The sequence below is a fragment of the Chaetodon auriga genome, chromosome 8 (genome assembly GCF_051107435.1).
Source record: "Chaetodon auriga isolate fChaAug3 chromosome 8, fChaAug3.hap1, whole genome shotgun sequence".
Classification (NCBI taxonomy): Eukaryota; Metazoa; Chordata; class Actinopteri; order Chaetodontiformes; family Chaetodontidae; genus Chaetodon; species Chaetodon auriga.
The window spans coordinates 6,181,863-6,192,675 of NC_135081.1; positions in this window are offsets into that span (position 1 = coordinate 6,181,863).

A 10,813-nucleotide genomic window follows, 5' to 3' on the forward strand; every position below is an offset into this window, starting at 1 on the left:
AATTATAGAGTGTCTCTGTCTCTTTTTTTCCTCAAGATCTGTCTGTTTAAATAAATGTTTCATGAACTAGGTGCAGTGTGCAACATATATTTTAAGTTTTTTAATTCAGACTAATGCTGCATTTTAGTTAATTATTAAGAAAACTATTAATTATTAAAGGAAAATAGTTAACACCCCTCGTTGGCCATATATTATCATATCTGCCGTTATAGTAACATTATCAGGATATCATTTTTTTGTTAATAGGTAAAGTTTACTTTTTAGAGAACCATTGTGTTTTAGGTTTATTAGCTATGGTGGCTTCATCCTTTCATTAACCCCTCTGCAGGTTTTGACAAGTTAAAATTGTTTTAGGTCTTTTTCATCTTATTTAAGAAGGAATAAGAATAATTTAGTGACTAAAATAAATGAAAGTGAGGGGGACTTTTCAGTCCTTATCATCTCTGTGATAGTGCTTAATTTGTGCTCTGAAAATAGAACATTTTAAGACCAATAAATCTGATTCTCATACACATATAAGATACTACAATTAACTGTATTTAAGATCTTTATTGAACTTCTGAATTTAGACAATATTGCTGACAGCTAGCCCATGCTGTTTGACTGACTCTTACAAAAAATATTGCAAATTGCCTGATTAGAAAACACATCGCAATCAAGCGAAAAGAAGTAACACATATTTCCTCCAGCAATAAATTGGACACACGTTCGAGTGAATTAACACACTGACTCAAAGCAGTTGGAGAAACCAGATGAGGATGAAGTTCTGCAGAACCTCACTGTGCTGGACAGTGCCGGACATGTTGGAGTTCAGCTGTGACAGCCACATGCTCTGTCCTTTTGCTTTATTGTACAAGATTGCCCCCTATTGGTGTACCCTCAAATTACTATTGCAGCAGCATTTCATGTTGTATCACCAAAAGTGTTATTATTCAATGATAAGCGTGTTATTGCCAGTTTTAGAACAAGAGTAAATAATTGTGGGACGTGTCACTCTGCAGGAAAACCATAAGAATTCAACTTAAGTTATATCAGTTTTGTTTTATTTTGTTCTCTACTATTTTATCTTTTCTGCAAATACATAATGTTTTATAGTTCACTCAGAACTTTGCACATGAGGAAAAGTAGAAGATAGACTCATCAAGCGTTTGTGTGAGCAGGAACAGTGGACTGGCAGTGTGTCGGGTATATACACTGCATTCCTCTGGTCTCCTGCATGATCTCTTCTCCATCTGCTGTCCATTGCCACTCTCTTCACTGGTCTCCTGCCATCTGTTTAACAGCGCTCGGCACCTTTGCGTGACCAAATGCCTTTGCTCCCTGCAACGTCATCCACTTTGCCAGAGAGGCATAGAGAAGAAAACCGCCATGATATCGTGCTCCTTCAACCAATAAAACCCACCAGTTAATGCTGCTCAAGCCCAGCACCAAATCCCATTTGTCAGCAAATAGCTTCCTCCGGTTGTCTGTGCTGGCCAGGCGCTTCTGTAGAGCCCCCTGCCATTAACATGACATCTTTAGTTACTTGTTGTCTGGTCTGATGGCAAGCAGAGTGAAGAGGCAGTGAAGAGAGCGAGCAAAGAGAGGGATCTGTGCATGATCATAGACGTGTTTCGAGAAATGCCTGAACAGACATCTGATCTCTGTTCAGTCATCAGCTGGTTAAACTGATAGCTTGGTGGCCTAAAAATCATCAGCCTGTCAGTGCTTATGTATGTCCACATTCATTAGAGTTCATTTCAATTAACTAAAACTTTTTGAGGGGTTTGTTTTGTTTTTAACATGTGGTATAATCCACAGGCAGCTGGGGTTTGAAAATAAGAGGCTGTAAGGAAAGGCCCCATTCTATACAAGAGCTGTATGAAAAGGGTTTGCTGTGCTTGTTGCTATCTGTGGTGGACTGGAGTGATGGGAGGAGGCTGAAATGATGGAAGGACAAGAGAAGTGAGAGCTTGAAAATTTGGGATGGCAGTGTGGAGAAAAGCTGGAATTAATGAACGCAAAGACTTCAGAAGAAACATGGGAAAATAAAGAGATGGAAAGTGAGAAACAAAGATACAGATGAGGATTAGTGCAATCACATATCACTTCCCAGTCCATAGTGTGTGTGTGTGTGTGTGTGCACGTATGTGTGTGCACGTGTGTGTGTGTGTGTGTGTGTGTGTGGTGTTGGTGTTGGAAGATCGATGTGTAAAAAGCCAGCAGGAGAGCTGGGCTAGGTGAGCAGTATCCTGCAGGTTCTTGGCTCCACTTCCTCCACAGCTACAATATAGGCAGACGGGGTCGTATCAAACTGTCTCAAGCATGTTCTGTCTGCTCTAAGGTCACTGCATTTTTGCATTGTTATATGCGCTCGTCATGAAAAAGGTATTTTCTCAGAGCATGTCCTGAAGCTCTTCATGGCTGAGCTGTGACAGGCGTGACCTTTTTGTTGCCGGGCGGGGATTCTCTGGATTCAGATGTTCTGCTGGTGTGAGGGCTGTGGTGCTTTTTAAAAGGTGCCTTATGCCTTATTGCCCTCCACACATTGCATCATGGCTGTTTTGCCTCTTCTGTCACTGAACGCTGACTGACTGGCACCTCAGTTTATGGGCATAGCTCAGTTAAAATCTACTCTGAATCCAAGAGTTTTTATATGGAACCTTTCCTGCTATTGTGGATAATAATTCTGTTTCTTTCTTCAATTGCAGGCTATAGCACTGCACATTTTGTATTGTGTTACAGTACACATTATCACATGCAGTATATTATGCAAATTCCAGATTTTTAGATTAGATTCAATCCACTATTGATCATAGAATTGATTAAATCTTGTCTTCTTTATAACCTATTTTGGCATTTTTGGAAATATGCTTCTTTGAAGGTTAGATGAGAGGATCGATACCTGGCTCTGTCCAAAGGTAACAATCAACAGCACAGCAGGAGCAGTGACTTCCTGGTGGCTCAGTTGGTTACCAGGCAACAAGACCCCAGGAAGTCACTGTGCCCCACCAAAAAAACAAATACAAACAGAAAAGCAAAACCACAAGATAAGCTAACCGGCTCCTGGCTTGTTGTCTGATGAAGTCAAAAATCAACATAGTTGTTCTGAACAGCCACACTGGAATGCAATGAAAAGCTGGCCGTGATAGAGATATTAACATTGTTTGAACAGTAACAGTAACAGCTCACATTCTAGTGTTGCACTCAGCTGTTCACATGAAAAGTGACAGAAATATGTAACTGTGTCAAGAAGGAAAAAAGCGAGTTAGAGCTTGAAGTTCAAGGCCTGCCTCCTTTCTCACCTCCACACAGCTGGCCAATCGGTGTGTGAAGTGGTTGTGAACGTTGGATTGCTGGTTTCAGAAAGTTACACAAGTGGCTGCCCTCCTAATCTGATATTAAAAAGCTGTCGGCTGTCAGATGAAGACTGGCATCAACCTTATCATCTACCTCTCAGCAAAACAGCAAATGAGGGTATTTCCCCAATAGTCACAGCCTTAAAACTGCTCTGACACATTTGAGACTAACCCTATTTAAAGCTGTTTATACCAATTTATCTGAATACTTGTCCAGTTTTCTTTTTCTGTATCTCTTCTTTCTGGCTGTTTTTCCAACAAGTTGAAGTTGTGACTTGTGTTGAAGTGTTGGAGCTCTGGGTGAAACTGTACTGTCTGCACTCCCTGCTGCTGATCAGCTCCTGCTGGCGAGGTGATGGACAGTAAAACTCTCCCAGCACCTGTTTCCTGGCCATGCTCATGTGCTGTTAATAGGCTGATGAGAGACGTTAACAAAGTTACTGCAGCTCACTGGAAGGATAAATCAACAGAGTGGTAGAGTGTCTCACCCAGTCTGTCAGATGTGACATTTTTAAAAGGTCCCAGTGACTGCTGCATCCGTCCTGTACCTGAGGTGAGATGGAAAGATGGAAACACGGCGAGGATGGAGTGATGAAAGCAAGGGATGGAGAGATTTAACAGAGTAGTAAAAGAGACTTTGAAGGATATGAGATGAAGAAATGGAGGAACGGCAGAATGGAAAGAGCGACTGACGTCTGAAGAAGCAGTGGAAAGATGGAGAGATAGGTGGATGAAAAGGGTTGATGTGAAGAATGGAGAGAGGGATGAATGGCTCTAAAAAGTTGTTGATCCAGACTACTAGTCAGGATTTAGTGTAATCAGGCCTCCTTGAAAACATTTCTGTGATGTTACTGGTTGAGGAATGAATAATGCAACAGAGCCAGGCATTTTCCCACATCAACAGCAACAACAATAACATTCATCCTGTGTGATTTCATATAATTTCTTTATTCCCCTGCCTTTCTCTCCCTTTGTGATGTGCCAGACGTATGTGCATTACAAAGAGAGTCAGGAAATGGCTTTCCACTTAAAAAAATGAGAGCAGATCTTGACACTGTTACAAGAAGGACCTTTGGCTGTGAGGGACCTTTGGGACAGCTACTCTGCATGCAGGCACTTTTCTAAGATTCTCATATGAGCGTGGACAATCTAATTAAATTTAACCACAAAGAGCAATATTTCTTCAGTGTGTTATCATTATTCTGCCAGCGAGTCACTGAGATGTCATTAACATAAAAGGCTGAAAAGGCAAATGTTTTCCTCAATGCTAAAAATATCCCTATTGGCTGCAATCCAACCTTGTTGCTCCTTTCCTTCTCATTTTCCTCACGCCCTTTGAACTAAAATAACATCATTTTTTGAATGGATTCTTGTGTTATTGATGGATTTCTGCTCCACTGTGGTTTGAATTAATAGCTTGGATGCCTGTATGGTTGCATTTAGCGTGACACATGCACGCCTGCACACACACAAACACACAAAAAACGCTTTCAGGCATTTTTACAACAGCACACACACACACTAAGTAAATGTTAATGTACACAGGTGCAGTCTTTAGGGAGGTTGCTTTTGCTCTCTCATCAGTCACTCGTAATCACTTCCCTTCCAGCCCAGTAAATCACCGTCTTTTACTGATGCATTTATAGGATGCATGTTCACAACTTGTAGCCAGGGAAAAGTTCGACCACCACCAGGAATATATTATAAGCTTCTGCATCCATACAGTCACACAGTCAATACAGTCATACAGTCGATTCACAGACAGGAAATATTGTTTTATAAATGTCTACTTAGTTTCTGAAATGTATTTGTGCTTTTAATAGGGTTTTAAGCTGTTTACGACATATGGGTGAGAGTGGAGTTATTGGTCAAGGGGGGGCTCCTGGGCGGCTGTGGATATTGGCAGGTTGCACGGCTTCACCAAACTGGTCCTGGGGAGGTCCCAATGACCTGTTTTATCCAACACTGGTGCTTTGTCGTAAAACCGGGGGGGAAGTCGAGTCACAACTCGAGTATTTGTTTGAAGCGGATGGAAAAAGTCCTCCTGTGGCAAGACCATGTGAGTGTTGTGTGCTGCTGTGTCTGATGGGAGTGGAAATGCGCAGAAAAACAGGCTACTTTGTCTTTACATAGACTTTAGATTGGTGCCCAGGTTCTGGTAAAATACTCCTAATACCACAGAGGAAAGAAACCACATTCCCCTCTTACTCTTTTGGATGGAAACAGACTCCTGTCATTGGTGTTTGAATGCTGTAATTGGACGTTAAGGGGCTTGCAGAGAGAGGTGTGATGTAGTGTTAAAACTGCTCACAAATCATATATTTCTCACCTCTGTGGAGGTTCAAATCCTGGCTCTGGCATTCCCTGGCTATACCACTCCTATCGCTGCTAGATGTTAAAATTCACACAGCACTGTCCTGAATGAGACAGGTGAAGAAAACTGTCGGCATGGAATGGTGTTTCAGTAGATTTAATATTTCCTAAAAGCCTTGAATTTTACCTGTCACTGCAACAAAAAAAATCTGTGTCTGTATGTGCTGTGCACGTCAGAGTGATGGATGGTGTACGTGTGTTCCAGGATTATGTTTTATGAAAGTTAAAGGGCCCTGGGGTTGGTCTGGGAAGCACATAATCTCAGTCAAAGTGCTGGGCTGGATGAACCAAGGCTTTATTATTAAACACCTATGAGAGGGCCTAGAGCTGGTGTAGGCCCTTGCACATCCAACTTAACGCTCTCTGGCGGCTCTCATCACACGTCCTTGCCATTTGGGCATGAAATTAAAATGCTTCTCAAGAATCCATTTACTACTAAGCATGAAATAGGAATGGCATTATTATGCACTGATGCATTCTGAAAGGGCAATCTTGACACCCTTTAAATGTGCTGTCATATCAGTCCCTTGTGCTATCTTTCCACTTTTTTGGGGGTTTCTTTTCATTAAGTGAGTTTTATCTTTGAGTAGAGAGTATTAAAAAATGGTAATACTTTTGGCAATGTGTTCCAGATTTGATGGTACAAGTGAGAATTGGCTATAAATGATGTGGTATTGATTTCACATGTGGAGTAGGGCTACCAGGGCTCAAGCAGGAGAGGACGGGGAAAGCAGTACTTGGGATGTGCATAGAGGGCTTGCTGGAGGCTCTAGGGGCCTGGGGCCCAGGGCCTGGTTCCACAGCTCTGGGAGCTGTTAAAAATACTATAAAAGTTCCATATCCACAATTATTCTGACTTTTTAGATTTATAAACCTCCTCTAATACTCATGGTGGATGTATTACAGGGTTAAACATGGAAATTGATTGCAGTTCCCTTGGTAACAGTGCACTTGGTAATTATAAATGAGCCTATAAAGACAGCAGTCTTTTATAGAATCTGGCACAGTAGATTTGGTAATACATAGTGACTTGTACAGGTCGCTTTGAAACTGATTGAAAGGATGGTAGTGCTTTTTTCTACTTTAATACTGAGCCGGTCAAGTTTATGCTTGATGTCTGAGCCATTTCTTTTCACTACTTGACCACAAACTGGTTGACACTAAAGTGACTACAATCAATATTTTCATGTTAACAATGGATCACGAGTGCCCAAAACTTTGCTCTTTTGCCTCACCGCACTCATAACATTGTTTCTAGCTGCAGCAGGTGGCTATTTTAATCAAAAAAGCTCTGATAAATCCACTGTACACTGTCTTCCAAGCACTAAACTGCAAAGTTAGCCAGTGAACATGGTGGAGCATTTAGTAGCTAAATAGCCAGATTTCTTCCTCAGCAGTTGGTGGAGAACAAAAACAGAACAAAAAGAGGAGTGAGTATTGAACTGATGTTCACCTGGTGGCCAGAAACACAACTCCAACTGATCGCTGATGTTGCTCTGTGTCTACTGGATGTGGATATAGGCAACTGTGCACTAAGAACTTTGCCAATTTCATTGTAAAACAATGATATCAGGGTTAACTTCACAGCTTGATTCTGCTGCCCCCAAGTGGCCAAAAAATCAGTTATCGCAAGTTTAAAACGGTTGAAAACAAATGGGATTTGTATGATGTCATTGTTATTCTATTCTTACCCGTAGTTTTTTTTTTTTGGGAATAATGACAACTTGAAAAAATGACAACCTTATCCAAGTTTTGTGTTGATCCCTCTGAGTCTATGTATGCTGTAGAGACGTGAAGTCACGCAGAGGAAGGCTGCTCAGGTTGAAGATCACTCCTTGGAGAAACAGAACTTATGATGTAGACTTCTGCTGTGGAGTAGAAGTACAGCACATGTAACTTTGGCAAGTTCACTGGGAAGCTGGAAATTTTTACCATGCTCCATATGGCTAATTTGTGTGTTTTTATTTAGCTGTTGTGTATCTGGGACTTTTGGTTGGGGTGGGAGGGGGGGCTACAGCAACAGTCAACAGATGCTGTCAAAGTGACCGCAGGGAGGAAGCAGAGACAAATGCTCCTCATTACAGCACTGACTGCAGCCCAGTGGCCCAGTAACCAGCAGAAACCAGCTCTGTGTCTAGGAGTATACAGCTGGAGATCAGCTGATCCTCACTGGTTTCACTTACAGTCAAGTCCCATTTTCCTCTTTCCTTCAGCTGAAAAAAGATCCATTGTGGCAGCCTTTGTTGTACCAACGCAGGAGTTACTCAAATTAAATGCATAATGTAGAAGCCTTTGTCACAGTTACCACTGTAGCAGCTGTTGATGAATGCGGACTCAACTCAATCTATGACTCGCACTATCATTTTTAAACAACTTTTACGATTCACTCATGCAAGGATGCATCGACTGACAGGCCGGAACACTCCCAAGCGGGATTTTGTTCACAGTGCAGCGAGCTAGACCACATCCGAGGTGGTCAGATTTCAGTGGAACCGAACTGTCTGGACACTGTCCAGTTAAAATGTTCATCTGAGAAACATAAAGAGATGGAGGAAAATATGAACATATTTAATTAAATACAACCACATGAGATGCATAACTGACATTTTCAGGCCAAATGCGGCTAACCAGAAATTCGCTCTCATAACATCTTTATGATCAGATATTGAAAATCACATTGAAATGACAAGTGTAACTGCAGGCTAACTTAGATAGTCTATTTGTCAATTCAATGAATCATTTGACGTATGATCAAAAGATCTGATGATTATGGATATTTTAAGCCCTATAAACCTACAGAGTGTTAAATAATAACATCAATTACATTTATTCTTTAATGCTCTTAGGCCTTTGCTTCCAAGTTTGCTTCTCAAACAGTTTCTGTTTGCATCCTCAGTCTTAATGTTTCCAGCTGGCACCTGCTTTCTTTATGATAAATTGGATGATATCATTATTAATTATCTCAATTATCTTTTCACTCACCCAGTAAGTGCAAGAAGTTCATTCATATGCTTTGTGTTACAGCACAAAGTGAGAAAAAGTACATTTTTCCCAGCTGCTCAGTGACTGAATTAACAGCACAGTGCAGCGTGTCCATTGCAGTGATTTCATTGGGCTGTGAAACCAACCTGAGCAATGTTCCTGACCCCAATCAGGAGTCAGACAGCAGTACGGGGGTCACCGGGGGTTACACTGGGCCCCTCTGGATGGACAGGCAGGGAACTGTAAACCTGGAAGACCAGGAGCCCGAGTTCTGCGTGTTTACCTCGCTGCTTTTACAAGTGATGTCACCACGTTGTAAAAAGATACAGTTCTCGGCGGCCCCGTCCTTTTGTTACTATTTGAGAGAATAAACACGGGCTAAGTGCATGGAGAGAGATGGAAGTGGAGGCCTTCTGTGGCTGGAGGGTAGGGGAAAGCGGGCTCCTGTGGTGCATGGTGCGTCCAAGCCGTTGAAGTGGGCTGTGGGGATCTGTAACTGTCCAGGTGCTGTGAGCTTGAGCCCAGCGTCTGCCGGCCAAACCCTGCTCACTGGTGAAGAGGGAGGTCCTGCCTGTAAATAGTCAGTCATCCTGCCTTTTTTGTGTACAGGACTTCAGCAGCAACAAAAATGCAAACTGTTTATGATCCCTCTGGCCCTTCACCGTGCGTCTACATGAGCGTGAATCATAATGTTTTCTCCCTTGAAATGAAAGAGACCGTGAATCACATCCTCATCTTCAGAGTCTGTCCTCAGAAATCACCTTTTGAAAACAGCTCTCATTTCTGCTCCTTTGGAATTCCATAAATATTCAGCTTCCACTCCACGTCCCCGCTTGCTTTCTTCCTCTTTACGATTCTGCCTCTCACTGAAGGTCATTGTGGTGTTGCAACAGAAATTCTCTTTTCATAAGTCAAAGCAGCGAGGTGTGGTATAAGCGTAGCCGTATGTGTAAAAGCAATGAAACAGCTTGTGTTTTATTTGAGCTCTCCCGGCTCAGACAGCTGGGTGGTTGCTGGGGCTGTGTTAAGCTACAGCGCCGGGGGTCCTGGTCTGCACTGTTGTAGTGTAAGTCAAGCTAAGCAATTCCAGCCCAGCTGCAAAGGCAGGAATCGGACACAGCCGGGATATTCAGATACTGTAGAGAATACAGACACTTCTCAGCTTCTCAGGACCTTTCTGAGAATTCCTCTGCTGGCAATCACGGTTTTCAAAACTGCTGTGTGTGCTGCATTTCTCTGTAGCCCTGAAACCCCACCTTTCTGTTGGTTCTGACAGATGATGCCACAGACACAGAAGAACCTGACCACTGGAACAATGTAGCAAACCTTTATGCCTCTCTGGTCATTTTTCTGATGAGACCTCCGCTGTCTTGCTGCGTTGCTCCATCTTTTGGTTCAAGTGTACTTGTATGGTTCCTTGGCTTGGACTTTTATTAGCTTTTCCCGAGCCTCAAAGATCTTGGCCCGGCCCGGTTCTCCCAGGCACTTTCCCACTAATGAAGTGCACATTCTGCCGGAGCGCTTGGCTGAGCCCGGCTCCTTGGCCATCCCTTAATGGGAATTTCCCCGTCTTCCATGCATCCCTGCCTGCTTTGCTCTCTGCCACTGCCACTCTGGTGTGTGTGACTCATGTCCTGAACAGCCCGCCATCAGCCAGGGGACGTTTGATTCATAAACCTTCTTACACTTGTTTGCCACTGTTGGACTGGTTGGCTGACTGTCTGGGCAACTGGCTGGCTGACCCGTTAAAAGCCTAACTTATTGCAGGACTGGGTGGCTCAAAGTGGGATAAAGGTTTAGAGGCTGTGACACTGAGTGACGTTGAGCTGTGGACTGTGAGAAAAAAAATATTATGTACAAGTGAGCATGGGTATGTGTGAATGGGTTTAAGGCAAGAAAACATTCACCACACACACTGACGCATTCAAGATGGTACTTTCAGATAGTTTGACGCTGAAGCTGCAGACAGGCTGCCGTTGCATTTTCCAAATTCAATCTCTGAATGCTGAAAATAAAACAGGCTTTGATGGATGAAATGATTTCAAATATGACTGCTTGATTCCATGTTTTACAACTATTAAAATTAAGTCAGACCACCAGTGATGGCACCTGTTGCTCCA